This window comes from Argopecten irradians, chromosome 2 (genome assembly GCF_041381155.1).
Source record: "Argopecten irradians isolate NY chromosome 2, Ai_NY, whole genome shotgun sequence".
Taxonomy (NCBI): Eukaryota; Metazoa; Mollusca; class Bivalvia; order Pectinida; family Pectinidae; genus Argopecten; species Argopecten irradians.
Window position 1 is genome coordinate 28,989,593 of NC_091135.1, and position 19,269 is coordinate 29,008,861.

Below are 19,269 nucleotides of genomic sequence, written 5' to 3' on the forward strand. Positions count from 1 at the left end.
TTCGCTGTCAAGCCTCGACCATGTTACGGCTCACCCAGGACAGGTAACCAGGACGGGTAACTACAATACACCATAAGTATACCCCTAAATACCTGATATAACGTCAGTCTAAGTACATTATACATGTAGTAGACAATCATACAAACTTGATATAATTCATATTTACGTACATTTACTAAACCTTAATTCATATACCAAAATACGGCGCGCGACGCTTTAATAAACACTAAATAATGACACGTACTCACGTGTGTTATAGAATATACACATTTTAAACATATATTTACACCATCTTAAAATATATCATCATTCTATATCAATATACCCTGAAAGGAAGAAGTGCAAAAAATGAAAACCTAAAAATAGCAAAAGGTACTACTAGACCATAAAAAGAATGTGTCTATGATGTTTCGTGGAAATATCTCTGCTGGTTTTAGAGTTATGCTCCGGAAATGAAGCTGCTACAAAAATATGATATTTTCAGCAATGATTCTATGGTTACAGAAAAAAAGCACAAAAAGTGAAAACCTTAAAACAGCAAAAGGCACTACTAGACCATAAGAACAATGTGTCTATGAAGTTTCGTGGAAATATCTCTTCTGGTTTTAGAGTTATGCTCCGGAAACGAACCTGGTACAAAAATATGATATTTTCAGCAATGTTTCCATGGTTGCGGAAAACGTGCAAAAAATGAAAACCAAAAAATAGCAATAGGCACTACTAGACCATAAGAACAATGTGTCTATGAAGTTTCATGGAAATATCTCTACTGGTTTTAGAGTTATGCTCCGGAAACCATTCGTATGGACGGACAGACGGACGGAACCCATTTGTATATCCCCCGCCAACTTCGTTGGGCGGGGGATAAAAATAATTGAGAATGATAAGCAACTTGCCCACAAAAGTACGCTATATTCTCTTATCTGAGAGAAAAAAAAAACTTTTTAGGCCTAAGGCTAGTCAAAATTGTGAATTATATGACCCAATCCGCAAGAGTGCTGTAGTAGGGACCAAAATGGGAATAAAGATTGAAATAGTAAATCTTTGTGTTCAGCCTATAAAGATTGAAATAGTAAATATCTCCCTTCATCCTTTAAAGATTGAGATAGTAAATGTCTGCCTTCCTATTACGTAGACACGTCTGTATCAACTGATTTTAAGTGTTCACTTTGTTACAAGTACAGAATATATCAACATGCTGTTCATTTTCTTTCCTTTTCAAAACTTCGTTTTGCATTGTAACAGAATGTCTATATATTTTGTTTACCTGACATATATGTTTATTACATGTTAAATAATAGTGTCCTATGACGAGTGTGATATCATGATCAGCAACTTTGTTTTGATTTGGCAAAAATTGAAAGGAATATTTTCACTTTTATTTCGTTTCAACTGATTATATATTGTAATACAATAACATTAGGACAAACGCATACAATCCGTTTTGATCCGTCATGTTTTTGCTTTGAACTTAAAACACTTTGTCACTCTCCACGTAAACAGCATTTTCAAACTTGTTCTCCTCAAGTATCTCCAACATTTTAGAGATGGGCGTGTCCGGCTGCGTCATTTTGCCAGTTTCTCGGAAATCTGAAACATACATATGCACCTGCCAGATCACTCTACATAAGGTACTAGGACAATCAGTCAATAATTTACCATCTAATTCCTTATTTCGCTGTCAAGCCTCGACCATGTTACGGCTCACCCAGGACAGGTAACCAGGACGGGTAACTACAATACACCATAAGTATACCCCTAAATACCTGATATAACGTCAGTCTAAGTACATTATACATGTAGTAGACAATCATACAAACTTGATATAATTCATATTTACATACATTTACTAAACCTTAATTCATATACCAAAATACGGCGCGCGACGCTTTAATAAACACTAAATAATGACACGTACTCACGTGTGTTATAGAATATACACATTTTAAACATATATTTACACCATCTTAAAATATATCATCATTCTATATCAATATACCCTGAAAGGAAGAAGTGCAAAAAATGAAAACCTAAAAATAGCAAAAGGTACTACTAGACCATAAAAAGAATGTGTCTATGATGTTTCGTGGAAATATCTCTGCTGGTTTTAGAGATATGCTCCGGAAATGAAGCTGCTACAAAAATATGATATTTTCAGCAATGATTCTATGGTTACAGAAAAAAAGCACAAAAAGTGAAAACCTTAAAATAGCAAAAGGCACTACTAGACCATAAGAACAATGTGTCTATGAAGTTTCGTGGAAATATCTCTTCTGGTTTTAGTGTTATGCTCCGGAAACCATTCGTATGGACGGACAGACGGACGGAACCCATTTGTATATCCCCCGCCAATTTCGTTGGGCGGGGGATAAAAATAATTGAGAATGATAAGCAACTTGCCCACAAAAGTACGCTATATTCTCTTATCTGAGAGGAAAAAAAACTTTTTAGGCCTAAGGCTAGTCAAAATTGAGAATTATATGACCCAATCCGCAAGAGTGCTGTAGTAGGGACCAAAATGGGAATAAAGATTGAAATAGTAAATCTTTGTGTTCAGCCTATAAAGATTGAAATAGTAAATATCTCCCTTCATCCTTTAAAGATTGAGATAGTAAATGTCTGCCTTCCTATTACGTAGACACGTCTGTATCAACTGATTTTAAGTGTTCACTTTGTTACAAGTACAGAATATATCAACATGCTGTTCATTTTCTTTCCTTTTCAAAACTTCGTTTTGTATTGTAACAGAATGTCTATATATTTTGTTTACCTGACATATATGTTTATTACATGTTAAATAATAGTGTCCTATGACGAGTGTGATATCATGATCAGCAACTTTGTTTTGATTTGGCAAAAATTGAAAGGAATATTTTCACTTTTATTTCGTTTCAACTGATTATATATTGTAATACAATAACATTAGGACAAACGCATACAATCCGTTTTGATCCGTCATGTTTTTGCTTTGAACTTAAAACACTTTGTCACTCTCCACGTAAACAGCATTTTCAAACTTGTTCTCCTCAAGTATCTCCAACATTTTAGAGATGGGCGTGTCCGGCTGCGTCATTTTGCCAGTTTCTCGGAAATCTGAAACATACATATGCACCGTTTGTGTTATTTCATGAAATGTCTGTGACAGTACTGTAAAATCCAATACTACAGGTAAATATTCTACTTTCACTCCGTTTTTCATTTGATTTTACTTTCGCGACTAACAGTGCTCGGCCTGGTCTCATAGTTATTAGTTTGTGTTCCTAGATGGATATTGCGTCTGCTGTCATGACATAGTGCAGCCTTCGCCCATCATAACGCCTCACACATATGCAAGTGTATCATAAGTTTATAATGGTAAAGAAGTTATCTTTGTCTTTATAAATTTTAACAATTACTACGTTGTGTCTCCGTGTTGTAGCGTAACTCTTGTCGTTATTACTACTTCAAACAAGCATACCCCCTCCGGTCACATTATATTGATAATGGCCAAACCAGTCGTCCCATTCCTTTTATACTGAGCACTGTGAAAAGACTGGTGTGTCCTGGTAAGAAGACAACCCAGATTTTTTATAGAGGTGAGCGCTCAACTGAAGGACAACTGTGGCGGTATCAAAGGTGACAGTGCGTTGAAGAAAGTCATTTAAGAAGAAGGGTGGAGATAATAATTTTAGTTGTCTTTTACGATTCAAAAATGCAATAGGGTAGCAAATACAATTAGAATGTCATTCTAATAGGGCCATGGTGAGTGTACAATGCATGTGTGTCTAGGTTTGTTATAAGGGTTTTAACGGGTTTAAATCAATGGTAGATCATAACGGAAGCTTCATGCCACCAATAACGATGCATGCAGTGTTCATTTACCATTTGATAGTATCAGTTTTTCGGAACGTTTTTTACAAAGAGGCCCAATGCTCATTTGACCATATTACATACGATACAAAATATAAAAGCAATAAAGTAGACGGCAAGTCTTGATTGATCTGGCATTGAATAAAGGTCAATGTCATTCATTTGAACAATTATATCCCAGCATTCTAGACTAATTATCAGGTCTCTATGGTGAATCTTGAATGTAGTTCGTCATTTATTTGAACAAACTTGGTAGGCCTTTATCCCAACGTGGTACATGTCCAATACGAACACTCTAAGACTTTCTGTTATTGAGAAGTAGTTTAAATGAAAAGTTTACGGAAGGCACAGGACGACGGACAATGCATGATGACAATAGGTCATCCTTATCCTTACCATTTGGGTTAGATGACTCAAAACCTAAAGTATCTTTTTAAATGAACTATTCATTCATTCGTTATGTCTTGTTATGACATGAAAAAAGCTAATTTATTGTGATTTTTCTTAATGCACATAATACTTATATGTTATAGAATATACGTATACGTTGCTTTTTATCTTTCTAATTTCCTTTGGGATGTTAGTATAACCAGTTTCCGTTATTGAATGAGCTGATTCAAATGAACATAATCATTTATCAACATTCAATTTGAATTATGAGCGTTTCCCCATTATTTTATCGTATCAACTCAATATTTGATCGTTTCATCAACATTAAGGTGGTTCGATACATTTAGGCCTAAAAATTTCCTCTCGTTTAAATTTTCTTTAAAATTTGCTCACTGAAAGATTGGTTGATAAACTGTTTATTAAGGCTTTTATTTGAAATTTGACCGTGCGGTTTTGGAAATATTGTACTCTCAATAACCCTACTTTACCGTCTGTTTTTCTCAAAATACAATTTTTACACACATATATTCAAAGCTTGATAATTGACTGAAATATTACAAACAACAACATTTTTTATCTTTAATATGTAAGTTTATATGGCTATCAATGACCTCAATGTCGCTTCCACTCTTAAAAATACAATAATTGTGAATTTTTCATGCGAATGCGTGTAAATTAGGCCTAAAAAGGTTTTTTGCATTTGAATTTCAACTTAAATTACTTCAATTACCCTTTAGACAATCCATGATTTTATATTGTTTAAGCTGAAAATATATTTTATCAAAATCTATCTTCCCATCGTCAAGATATCTTAGCTTCAATAGTCGTTTGAGGCACATATTCAAGCATAAATTTGAATTTGGCGCCAAAATTGTAACGATGAAAAGCGTCTACGTGACAACGATCGAAGTTGATAACTTCAACTTGATCACAAAAATGTCGATAAAATCGATGTCATCATATACAACTGTATGTCTTTGTATGTTTTTTTTTGAGGAGATATCTGCATATCTAATACGTGTAGATATATATTTATTATCCGAAGTAAACTAAAACAGATTATTGGATCCTCAATATAACCTATACGGCAAGTATACGCCTTAGAAAAAAATCTCTTATTCTGAATCCTCGATCTACGTTCAGCTCATTACTGTAGACAGGAAAATAATTAGTCTATGCCTACATGTACATGTTTAGTTTCTACATCACATTTATAATACTGATGTTGACACTAGCCTTCATGTGCTTTTTCGTAAGATAGTATTTGATCAACTGAATGAGAGTACTTCCATGCATTTTCTCAAAACGGGAAATACAGGTATCATCTAATTACAGTAGTTAGGCCTATGTCTTATCGTACATGTATACAGTAAATAAAATCTTGTTTCCCGAACGTATTAGTGCTTATTGAGGATCATATTAGCTAAACATGATACATGTAGACATCTACATATGCAATATTCATGGAATATACTAGCTTGTACATGTACAAATTGAACGAAAAGTAGGGGTGGGGCGATGGAGAGATGAACATATTTCTGTATCTGTAGTTTTATACTAGAGTATTACTCGGCAAAATTGGAATATCTTGATTTAATTATGCATCTCCTTGAAACACATGTATATTAATTTAAGTGTCAAATATTCACAGTTTAACGGAGTTGAACTGAAAATATTTTTATCACTTGATTGTTATGAAATCTCATTTTATTCAGTACAAGATCAAGACCGTCTCGGCATATATCAGTCCGTTTGTATGAGTTATGTAATTTGCATCTCAAAAGATACATGTAGCTTCATGTTATATTAGCCTTGCCAAATTCAAATATCTGACAATATTATTTTTTCTAGTAGGCCTATGTCGAAACTAGGTCCTACACCTACCTTACAAACTTTGATTTTCACCCGGTATCAAGCTTTCGGCAAACCGACCTAAGTACAATATCGACAAATACTTCTTTTATCGACTATACTATCCTGATTTTAACGTTAAAAGGTAAGATATCGTTAGACGGATAATATATAGATCGCTATTCTTCATAATCTTAGTCACAAAAGAGTTTTCATGTGCAGTTCCGAATGCATGCATTGACCCGAGGAGGTCCGAACGAATGGCGCATTCTATCACTGTTCGGAACGTCCTTAAGCATTAATTTTCTCATGTGTTTTAGCCAAACCTATTTTATCCCATGCAATCTTTTTTTATAAAATCAACATTCACTATTAGTCCAGCGGATTCGTGCAGAAATTTGGTCAAATTGTGCACCTTTTGATAAAAGCATGAACCTTGTCACATATCAAGAACACAACCAAAGGAAACTTTTTAGGACCCGGGCCATTTCCAAAAATATTCCATTTTCCAATATGGTCGCCACACATATAACTTATTATATTCCAAAAACATCATGTCATAGTTATCAAAATTTATTTCAGATTGAAAAATAATTAATTTGATTAGACATCAAGAACACAACCAAAGGAAAATTTTTAGGACCCGGTCCATTTAAAAAAATAACCCATGACGTCATGGCGACCATTTTCCAATATGGCCGCCACACAAATTTTACTTATCGCATATCTTCACTTCCAAGTTATAGTTATCAAAATTCATTAAGATTTAAATATAATTAATTTGATTAGACATCAAGAATACAACCAAATGAATTTTTTTAGGACCCGGGCCATTTCCAAAAATAACCAATGACGTCATGGCGGCCATTTTCCAATATGGCCGCCACATATATAACTTACTGTACATTCCAACAGCATCAAGTCATAGTTATCAAAATTTATTTAATTTATTTAAATATTTTATTTTGATTAGACATCAAGAATACAACCAAACAAAACTTTTTAGAATCTAGGCCATTTCCAAAAAAAGCCTATGACGTGATATCGGCCATTTTCCAATATGGCCGCCACACTTATTACTGTACATTCCAACAGCATCAAGTTATAGTTATCAAAATTTATCTAAAGATTTAATTATAATTAATTTGATTTTACATCAAGAATACAAGCAAAGAAAACTTTTTAGGACCTGGGTCATTTCCAAAAAATAACCTATGACATCATGGCGGCCATTTTCCAATATGGCCGCCACACTCATTTTGCTTATTACATGAGTATCAGAACTCATTTGTGATGTGTAAATAATTAATCTAATTCATATAAGCTTTTTATTTTTACTATAATTCAAATTAGCTTTTAGTTTTTAATACATTTATTTATTAAGTATGTCATTGTTCAGGCAAGTGTTGTTCCTGCTTTGAAGGCAGACTCATTACCAAAAAGTAATTCTCTGCGCATTGTTTTCCTAACTGAAATAAAAAAAAAAACACTTTACAATTCATAAGAGCATGTGATGATTATTTTCCTTGATCACTTTGGGAATCAAACTTCCACACTTATATTGCATCATTTCTTAAGATCACACTATTTACTGACTGTTCTTTATTCATGCTTAGCACACAGCATAAAGTGAATGGGACGACTGGTTTTCCCATTTGCAGTTTAATGGGTCTTTGGCAGCATCTTTCAGTGAAGAAAATCTTAGACAAGAAAATTTAGAGTGAAGACATAACAAAGGCAATTATCTGCTTTATTCATCTATCAGGCTCATTAGAAATACCTAGTAGTAATTAGCATAACCTTAAGGGAAAGGCAGTAGATGAATCATCGGAACATGTATATTAATTTAAAAACTGAAAAAGACAAAAAATCCGACGACAAGATTACACATTATCAACCTTTCTACTTTTAAGATGTCAAGACACTTGCAGGTGTGATCTGTGGTATGGATAATCCATTTTCAGAACAAGCAATGGAATGTATCGGTACAGACAGCATATCCTTCTCAGAGAATGACTTATTACCGGAGAAAAATCACGAATTTTTTCTTTAAAATTCTCAATCTTTGTCCCAAATAAAATTAAATAGCAGGCGGAGGTTATCAACGTCATGTAGGTCCTATACAAGAAGAAACAACATGACAAGAGACCCAGAGGGCCTGTATCACACACCTGGGTTTTGTTTAGTTATTATCACAAAGACTCTTACAATTAGAAAATTAGCAAAATTGACCCAAAATGTGTTCAATTTTGAATCATAACCAAAAAATGATGATAAAGATAGTAGCCTAATTGACCTTTTTGGTCCCGCGTCTAAGGCCCCGTGGGGTCAGCCCTTTCATTTGTACAATTTCAAATCCCCAAATTATAAGGATGCTACCATTGCATTATGAGTGCTCTCCCATGCTTAGTTGCAGAGAAGAAGTCATGTATATGGAAATAGCCAAATTGAGCCCTTTTGATCCCGCCCTTCAGGCCCCAAGGGGGTCAGCCCCATCATTTGTACAAATTTGAATCCCCACCCACCCTATAAGGAAGCTACCATTGCATTATGGGTACATGCTTAGTTTCAGAGAAGAAGTTGAAATTCTAAAAATAATGTTTATCCCTAAAATGATTGCCTATATCCAGAACAACATATAATGTAATCCTAAGACCATACTCAAATACAGAAATCAATGTTAGTTGGTGAGGAAAAGTAAAGTACAGATTGGCCCCATGAGCATCTTGAAATTCTCAAAATTCTACTTTTTACCTTTAAATATTTGCCCATACCAAAAACAATACTTATAATCCAATATCTGTGTTGAAATCCATATCATTGCTTAGATAATGCATGTATAGCATTTCACAACAAGCAACAAAACCTTAACCTAGTATTTCGACCCATTGGACATCTTGAAGTTATCAAAATTCAGCATTTTCTTCCTTAAAATTGTATGTTTATGTCGAAATCAATAGTCAGATGTTACAGATAACTAACTAACCCCCCCCCCCCCCCATCCTCGGGAGGCTAGTTAAAAGATTGAAATATATTGAACAAATATATCATTCATATCATTCATGAAAATCTCTCCTCCGAAGTTTTGCAAATATCTATTCCTAAGTTTTGTATATTGACGTTTAGTATATATATATATGAAGGATATTAACCTTTAATAGAAATATACATAACAGTTTCAGATTTTTTTTATAAACTAGTGGCCATCTTGGAAAATGTCAATTAGAGACTGCCATGTACTTAAATAAATGCGTATGTCCATTAGTAAAATTAAAACCAAATGTGTCAAGGTACAACACACATTCTCAATTACAAAAGATATAATGATGTTTCCTTATTCCTTAGAAATTGGCGGCCATCTTGGAAAATGTCTTTTATGATGCTATAAGTCAACTTATGGGATTAAAAGCATAAATTTATGATCTAATTCAAATTGCTGAAACACTTCAGTAAAAATACCACTAGATATGTCTGAGTCCAACAAAAAATTGTCATATATAGGCGATATAGTGATTTTTCTTATAAATTTTGGAAAATGGCCGCCATTTCTATATTTAGGAAAAATCTGAGGTGGCCCGGGTCCTTATTTTGTTTCCTATATGATGAAGTATATTTGTGCCATGTTTCATGCTATTATCAAAATGTGCATAATTTTTCACGAATCCGCTGGACTATATCTGTGTTTTAGTGCATTTTTCTTATCCTAATCTTTTAAATGCAATCATTGTTTATCATCTGTCTGAATCATTAATACTAATGCTTGACTTGTAGTTTGGCGATTTGGAGGATTTCTTTAAGACCTCCGTCCCATATTATGCCATTTGCTACAAGATTGTTTGTTTGATTAATTAGCGTCCTATTATATAACTAATAGTCAAGGTCATGTAAGGACGGCCTCCCATGTATGCGATGTTTTTAGCGTGTGTGTAGTGGGAGTTGACTGCGGTATGTTCGTGTTGTGTCGTTTTGTATAGTGAAACTGTTGCCGTTTTTATAGTGATCTATCACGAAGTGAGTCTTATGGTGTTGTTGGAGTGACGGCACGATAATAATGCTATCTCCTCCCCTCAGAACAACAGTGACTATGCTATCTCCTCCCCTCAGAACATCAGTGACTATGCTATCTCCTCCCCTCAGAACATCAGTGAAGCAGATAATGTAATATGCTGTGTAAATAAAGCATGACTATCAACACCACTCATTCTTTCTATCAAATCGACATGTGCAATCAGTGCTTTAGTTCTTAGTTGCCTTTTTTTCTAACCATGATCTTTTAGATCCAATCATTGTTTATATTCTGGTTCATTGATAATAAAGCATAACTTGTAGTTTCACCCTAAACGACATTAGTTGTCGATGGGCTGTACAACTCAAACATAGCGTTCATAACGTAGATTCAGGTAATTGCTATGGTTTAAAAGTCGGCAGTTGTATAAAACATTAGGTGGATACGGTTCCATGGCTTCACGGTTGTAACGGGATGAGCAGGCGTTTAACATTCATTTCGCCGTGTTGCCGTCTGACGCAGTGATATTTAACTACCGTGCGAAAATAACATCCAAAATTGTATTTGTTAAATTTTGCCTACATATTTGTGATTATAATATGTAATTATTCATACTCTTCAGAAAATAACCTTAAGGGAAAGGCAGTAGATGAATCATCGGAACATGTATATTAATTTAAAAACTGAAAAAGACAAAAAATCCGACGACAAGATTTCACATTTTCAACCTTTCTACTTTTAAGATGTCAAGACACTTGCAGGTGTGATCTGTGGTATGGATAATCCATTTTCAGAACAAGCAATGGAATGTATCGGTACAGACAGCATATCCTTCTCAGAGAATGACTTATTACCGGAGAAAAATCACAAATTTTTTCTTTAAAATTCTCAATCTTTGTCCCAAATAAAATTAAATAGCAGGCGGAGGTTATCAACGTCATGTAGGTCCTATGCAAGAAGAAACAACATGACAAGAGACCCAGAGGGCCTGTATCACACACCTGGGTTTTGTTTAGTTATTATCACAAAGACTCTTACAATTAGAAAATTAGCAAAATTGACCCAAAATGTGTTCAATTTTGAATCATAACCAAAAAATGATGATAAAGATAGTAGCCTAATTGACCTTTTTGGTCCCGCGTCTAAGGCCCCGTGGGGTCAGCCCTTTCATTTGTACAATTTCAAATCCCCAAATTATAAGGATGCTACCATTGCATTATGAGTGCTCTCCCATGCTTAGTTGCAGAGAAGAAGTCATGTATATGGAAATAGCCAAATTGAGCCCTTTTGATCCCGCCCTTCAGGCCCCAAGGGGGTCAGCCCCATCATTTGTACAAATTTGAATCCCCACCCACCCTATAAGGAAGCTACCATTGCATTATGGGTACATGCTTAGTTTCAGAGAAGAAGTTGAAATTCTAAAAATAATGTTTATCCCTAAAATGATTGCCTATATCCAGAACAACATATAATGTAATCCTAAGACCATACTCAAATACAGAAATCAATGTTAGTTGGTGAGGAAAAGTAAAGTACAGATTGGCCCCATGAGCATCTTGAAATTCTCAAAATTCTACTTTTTACCTTTAAATATTTGCCCATACCAAAAACAATACTTATAATCCAATATCTGTGTTGAAATCCATATCATTGCTTAGATAATGCATGTATAGCATTTCACAACAAGCAACAAAACCTTAACCTAGTATTTCGACCCATTGGACATCTTGAAGTTATCAAAATTCAGCATTTTCTTCCTTAAAATTGTATGTTTATGTCGAAATCAATAGTCAGATGTTACAGATAACTAACCCCCCCCCCCCCCCCCCCCCCCCCCCCCCCCCCCCCATCCTCGGGAGGCTAGTTAAAAGATTGAAATATATTGAACAAATATATCATTCATATCATTCATGAAAATCTCACTTCCGAAGTTTTGCAAATATCTATTATTAAGTTTTGGATATTAACCTTTAGTATATATATATATGAAGGATATTAACCTTTAATAGATATATAAATAACAGTTTCAGATTTTTTTTATAAACTAGTGGCCATCTTGGAAAATGTCAATTAGAGACTGCCATGTACTTAAATAAATGCGTATGTCCATTAGTAAAATTAAAACCAAATGTGTCAAGGTACAACACACATTCTCAATTACAAAAGATATAATGATGTTTCCTTATTCCTTAGAAATTGGCGGCCATCTTGGAAAATGTCTTTTATGATGCTATAAGTCAACTTATGGGATTAAAAGCATAAATTTATGATCTAATTCAAATTGCTGAAACACTTCAGTAAAAATACCACTAGATATGTCTGAGTCCAACAAAAAATTGTCATATATAGGCGATATAGTGATTTTTCTTATAAATTTTGGAAAATGGCCGCCATTTCTATATTTAGGAAAAATCTGAGGTGGCCCGGGTCCTTATTTTGTTTCCTATATGATGAAGTATATTTGTGCCATGTTTCATGCTATTATCAAAATGTGCATAATTTTTCACGAATCCGCTGGACTATATCTGTGTTTTAGTGCATTTTTCTTATCCTAATCTTTTAAATGCAATCATTGTTTATCATCTGTCTGAATCATTAATACTAATGCTTGACTGGTAGTTTGGCGATTTGGAGGATTTCTTTAAGACCTCCGTCCCATATTATGCCATTTGCTACAAGATTGTTTGTTTGATTAATTAGCGTCCTATTATATAACTAATAGTCAAGGTCATGTAAGGACGGCCTCCCATTGTATGCGATGTTTTTAGCGTGTGTGTAGTGGGAGTTGACTGCGGTATGTTCGTGTTGTGTCGTTTTGTATAGTGAAACTGTTGCCGTTTTTATAGTGATCTATCACGAAGTGAGTCTTATGGTGTTGTTGGAGTGACGGCACGATAATAATGCTATCTCCTCCCCTCAGAACAACAGTGACTATGCTATCTCCTCCCCTCAGAACATCAGTGACTATGCTATCTCCTCCCCTCAGAACATAGATGAAGCAGATAATGTAATATGCTGTGTAAATAAAGCATGACTATCAACACCACTCATTCTTTCTATCAAATCGACATGTGCAATCTGTGCTTTAGTTCTTACTTGCCTTTTTTTCTAACCATGATCTTTTAGATCCAATCATTGTTTATATTCTGGTTCATTGATAATAAAGCATAACTTGTAGTTTCACCCTAAACGACATTAGTTGTCGATGGGCTGTACAACTCAAACATAGCGTTCATAACGTAGATGCAGGTAATTGCTATGGTTTAAAAGTCGGCAGTTGTATAAAACATTAGGTGGATACGGTTCCATGGCTTCACGGTTGTAACGGGATGAGCAGGCGTTTAACATTCATTTCGCCGTGTTGCCGTCTGACGCAGTGATATTTAACTACCGTGCGAAAATAACATCCAAAATTGTATTTGTTAAATTTTGCCTACATATTTGTGATTATAATATGTAATTATTCATACTCTTCAGAAAATAATGGTTGATGATTAGCATAACCTTAAGGGAAAGGCAGTAGATGAATCATCGGAACATGTATATTAATTTAAAAACTGAAAAAGACAAAAAATCCGACGACAAGATTACACATTATCAACCTTTCTACTTTTAAGATGTCAAGACACTTGCAGGTGTGATCTGTGGTATGGATAATCCATTTTCAGAACAAGCAATGGAATGTATCGGTACAGACAGCATATCCTTCTCAGAGAATGACTTATTACCGGAGAAAAATCACAAATTTTTTCTTTAAAATTCTCAATCTTTGTCCCAAATAAAATTAAATAGCAGGCGGAGGTTATCAACGTCATGTAGGTCCTATACAAGAAGAAACAACATGACAAGAGACCCAGAGGGCCTGTATCACACACCTGGGTTTTGTTTAGTTATTATCACAAAGACTCTTACAATTAGAAAATTAGCAAAATTGACCCAAAATGTGTTCAATTTTGAATCATAACCAAAAAAATGATGATAAAGATAGTAGCCTAATTGACCTTTTTGGTCCCGCGTCTAAGGCCCCGTGGGGTCAGCCCTTTCATTTGTACAATTTCAAATCCCCAAATTATAAGGATGCTACCATTGCATTATGAGTGCTCTCCCATGCTTAGTTGCAGAGAAGAAGTCATGTATATGGAAATAGCCAAATTGAGCCCTTTTGATCCCGCCCTTCAGGCCCCAAGGGGGTCAGCCCCATCATTTGTACAAATTTGAATCCCCACCCACCCTATAAGGAAGCTACCATTGCATTATGGGTACATGCTTAGTTTCAGAGAAGAAGTTGAAATTCTAAAAATAATGTTTATCCCTAAAATGATTGCCTATATCCAGAACAACATATAATGTAATCCTAAGACCATACTCAAATACAGAAATCAATGTTAGTTGGTGAGGAAAAGTAAAGTACAGATTGGCCCCATGAGCGTCTTGAAATTCTCAAAATTCTACTTTTTACCTTTAAATATTTGCCCATACCAAAAACAATACTTATAATCCAATATCTGTGTTGAAATCCATATCATTGCTTAGATAATGCATGTATAGCATTTCACAACAAGCAACAAAACCTTAACCTAGTATTTCGACCCATTGGACATCTTGAAGTTATCAAAATTCAGCATTTTCTTCCTTAAAATTGTATGTTTATGTCGAAATCAATAGTCAGATGTTACAGATAACTAACACACCCCCCCCCCCCCCCATCCTCGGGAGGCTAGTTAAAAGATTGAAATATATTGAACAAATATATCATTCATATCATTCATGAAAATCTCTCCTCCGAAGTTTTGCAAATATCTATTCCTAAGTTTTGTATATTGACGTTTAGTATATATATATATGAAGGATATTAACCTTTAATAGATATATACATAACAGTTTCAGATTTTTTTTATAAACTAGTGGCCATCTTGGAAAATGTCAATTAGAGACTGCCATGTACTTAAATAAATGCGTATGTCCATTAGTAAAATTAAAACCAAATGTGTCAAGGTACAACACACATTCTCAATTACAAAAGATATAATGATGTTTCCTTATTCCTTAGAAATTGGCGGCCATCTTGGAAAATGTCTTTTATGATGCTATAAGTCAACTTATGGGATTAAAAGCATAAATTTATGATCTAATTCAAATTGCTGAAACACTTCAGTAAAAATACCACTAGATATGTCTGAGTCCAACAAAAAATTGTCATATATAGGCGATATAGTGATTTTTCTTATAAATTTTGGAAAATGGCCGCCATTTCTATATTTAGGAAAAATCTGAGGTGGCCCGGGTCCTTATTTTGTTTCCTATATGATGAAGTATATTTGTGCCATGTTTCATGCTATTATCAAAATGTGCATAATTTTTCACGAATCCGCTGGACTATATCTGTGTTTTAGTGCATTTTTCTTATCCTAATCTTATCCTAATCTTTTAAATGCAATCATTGTTTATCATCTGTCTGAATCATTAATACTAATGCTTGACTGGTAGTTTGGCGATTTGGAGGATTTCTTTAAGACCTCCGTCCCATATTATGCCATTTGCTACAAGATTGTTTGTTTGATTAATTAGCGTCCTATTATATAACTAATAGTCAAGGTCATGTAAGGACGGCCTCCCATGTATGCGATGTTTTTAGCGTGTGTGTAGTGGGAGGTGACTGCGGTATGTTCGTGTTGTGTCGTTTTGTATAGTGAAACTGTTGCCGTTTTTATAGTGATCTATCACGAAGTGAGTCTTATGGTGTTGTTGGAGTGACGGCACGATAATAATGCTATCTCCTCCCCTCAGAACAACAGTGACTATGCTATCTCCTCCCCTCAGAACATCAGTGACTATGCTATCTCCTCCCCTCAGAACATCAGTGACTATGCTATCTCCTCCCCTCAGAACATCAGTGACTATGCTATCTCCTCCCCTCAGAACATCAGTGACTATGCTATCTCCTCCCCTCAGAACAACAGTGACTTATATGTAGAACGTTATTGTGAGGTGAACGTTGTTTAGATAAGATACTAAGATAAACTTACGTTTTAGCAACGCAATCAGCTCCTTATCAAGACAGCAGCTTTCAAATTCTCTCACCATGACCGTATCCGACGCGCCAGGAGCAAATGTCAATATCCTCAGGGACGGCTCTTCTGCTGCAAGCACGCGCATGTACATGTCCCTGGCGGCTTTACCTATTAATGAAAAAGTTGACATCATCAATAAATCCGTGTGGAAATCAACAAACGCGCTTATTATACATTTTTTATTAAAACGACAAAATGTCGGCCTGCAAGATGTAATATATTTTCGGAGGCTGATATATGTCTTTTCTTGCGACTCTTGAAATTTATATGTTAGAATTCTTCTAGATAATGACTTTATTTTGCCTTGCGCAATGAACATCAAACCTACCAAATCAATCATCGTGACAAAGGACAAGCAGTTGGAATAATAATGAGGATCTGTATTTTAATCATATTGATTTTTAGGTCACCTGACCATAGGTCATGGTGACCTATTGCGATAGTCTTTTGTCCGTCATCGTGCGCTAACATTTCATTGTGAACAGGATAACTTGAGTAAGTATAGTTCACAAGTTTCAAGATATATGCAAGATAATTTGCACACTTATTCTCATAATTAAAAATGATATGTGTGCATAATTTCTATGCTGAAAATTCAGAAGTTTTAATATTTCTCGACCAGCAACAGTTAATTGTGCTTAATATTTTATCAACAGTATGAAGTGCTGTGTTTACAGTTTGTGGGTGTGTGAATGTTTTTATCAAGTGTGTGGTATATTTGTATTGTATCTGTGTGTAATAGATGTATTTTCTGCTTTAATTTATTGAAGCATGATGTCAAAGATACCGTCAACAAGCACACCCACCTGGTTACACAATCACATTATACAGACAATGACCAAAATAGGTACACTCTCTTTATGCGGTGGAGCGGAAATTACCACTTTTTTAGACTACGGTGTGTCTCGACCCAGGGACAGAACCAAAGCTAAGTACATACATGTCAACAATATAACACAGTTTAAAGATTAAAAAACAAAATGAAAAAAAAACAAGAGGCCCAAGGGCTGTAATGGTGATTTGACTACCTTAGTAAAAGTCGTATAGGAAATTAATTGGATAAGGTATCATGGCGGCCATCTTCTATTTGGAATCAACACGAAACATTTTGTCAACACCATGTCAGTATCATTTCAGAGAACTTTCAGCCAAAGCCTACAAGTCGAACTTGAGAAAAGTTCAAAATGTGTTTTCATTACTGCGATGGCCGCTATCTTGGATTTCGGATCGACGAGAAAAATATTAGCGCTTTGTCAGGACAATATCAGGATCATTTCAGGCAAGTTTCAGCCACATCGTACAGGCAGAATTTGACAAGAAGTTCAAAATGTGTATTTCAAGACGGCGTATGTGGCGGCCATCTTGGATTTCGGAACCCAAAAAATAACAACACTTGGTCGGAAACATGTCAGGATCATTTCAGGCAAGATTCAGCTAAATAGTATTGGTAGAACTTGATAACTAGAAATGTGAAACGTTTACGGACAGCGCATGGCGTACAACGACGGACGAAACAAGATAGCTATAGGTCACCCAAAAAATACAAAAGCTCACCTGCACAATAAACATGCATGCATTTTAGCGGGTATGAAGCAGCTGACGATGAAACATTGACAACCACGCGGGATTTCGAGGAATCAGAGAAAGTTTTAAAGAAACTTGTATTAAGTAGGATCATTCCAGTGACGTTGATGTCAAATGCACTTCTCACTTCCTCGGCATCGCAGAGATCCAAAGCGTACTTTGACGCCGCAATTACAGCAGCACAATTGTGTACGATCATAAACTGTTCAAAATCGTTTGATGAGAGTTTGTTTTGTGATAGAATTCGGTCGAACATTCCTTTGAAGTAATTTTTTTCTACACTCCCCTGGTCAAATTTTTGTACCAGCACTGTAACAGTGGTTGTCTCGGATACAATTTCTGATCTCACAGATTGTAACGCCTGCTCATTCCTTGCCATGAGTACTATGACAGATGTAGGGGGTAACTTAGCCGCAAACTGTAGTGCCATGCTTCTTCCTTATCCTCTACTAGCTCCAGTAATGGCCACAAAACTCTTTCTGAGAAAAATGTTTTCGTGTTTCCTCTCCATGTTTGCTTCCGACATCCTCTGCTGTACGTGTAGCATAGATCGAAATATTACTATCAATACGCTATCACAAATAGATGAAGCAGATAATGTAATATGCTGTGTAAATAAAGCATGACTATCAACACCACTCATTCTTTCTATCAAATCGACATGTGGAATCTGTGCTTTAGTTCTTACTTGCCTTTTTTTCTAACCATGATCTTTTAGATCCAATCATTGTTTATATTCTGGTTCATTGATAATAAAGCATAACTTGTAGTTTCACCCTAAAACGACATTAGTTGTCGATGGGCTGTACAACTCAAACATAGCGTTCATAACGTAGATGCAGGTAATTGCTATGGTTTAAAAGTCGGCAGTTGTATAAAACATTAGGTGGATACGGTTCCATGGCTTCACGGTTGTAACGGGATGAGCAGGCGTTTAACATTCATTTCGCCGTGTTGCCGTCTGACGCAGTGATATTTAACTACCGTGCGAAAATAACATCCAAAATTGTATTTGTTAAATTTTGCCTACATATTTGTGATTATAATATGTAATTATTCATACTCTTCAGAAAATAATGGTTGATGACATAAAACCTTTTTGGATCAAAAAGGGAACCCTGTCATACACCTCCACTGTGCAACTTTAATTTGACCACAGCACAGGCCCCTGGGATCTTTTGAATTTTTTAAACGTATTTCAAGGGTTTGCTTTAATGTTCCTACATGTAACATTTAGTTTTAATAAAATTGGTTGGTGGGCAAATTTCCGTTGTTCGTGAAGAGGTCCTTTGTGCAGGTATGAAGGTGTTTTCCATTTTATCCTATAAACATAACATTTTATTGTTTCATCAACATTGTGCATAAGTTTTCTCACGTGTTTAAGCCATTTTTGTTTATGAAATGAAATTTAGTTTTTACTTTTCTATGTTTTATCTTATCTTTTAGATGCAATCATTATTTATCTACTATTTGGATCTTTAAAGCTAATGCACGACTTGTGGTTTGGCCCTTAAATGA

At 35.1% G+C, this 19,269-nt stretch overlaps 1 pseudogene; it reads right to left on the bottom strand.

The window, feature by feature from the left end:
* Positions 1–2,889: 2,889 nt before the first annotated feature.
* On the bottom strand, positions 2,890–18,265 carry LOC138316954 (sepiapterin reductase-like; annotated as a pseudogene).
* Between the last annotated feature and the right edge of the window lie 1,004 nt (positions 18,266–19,269).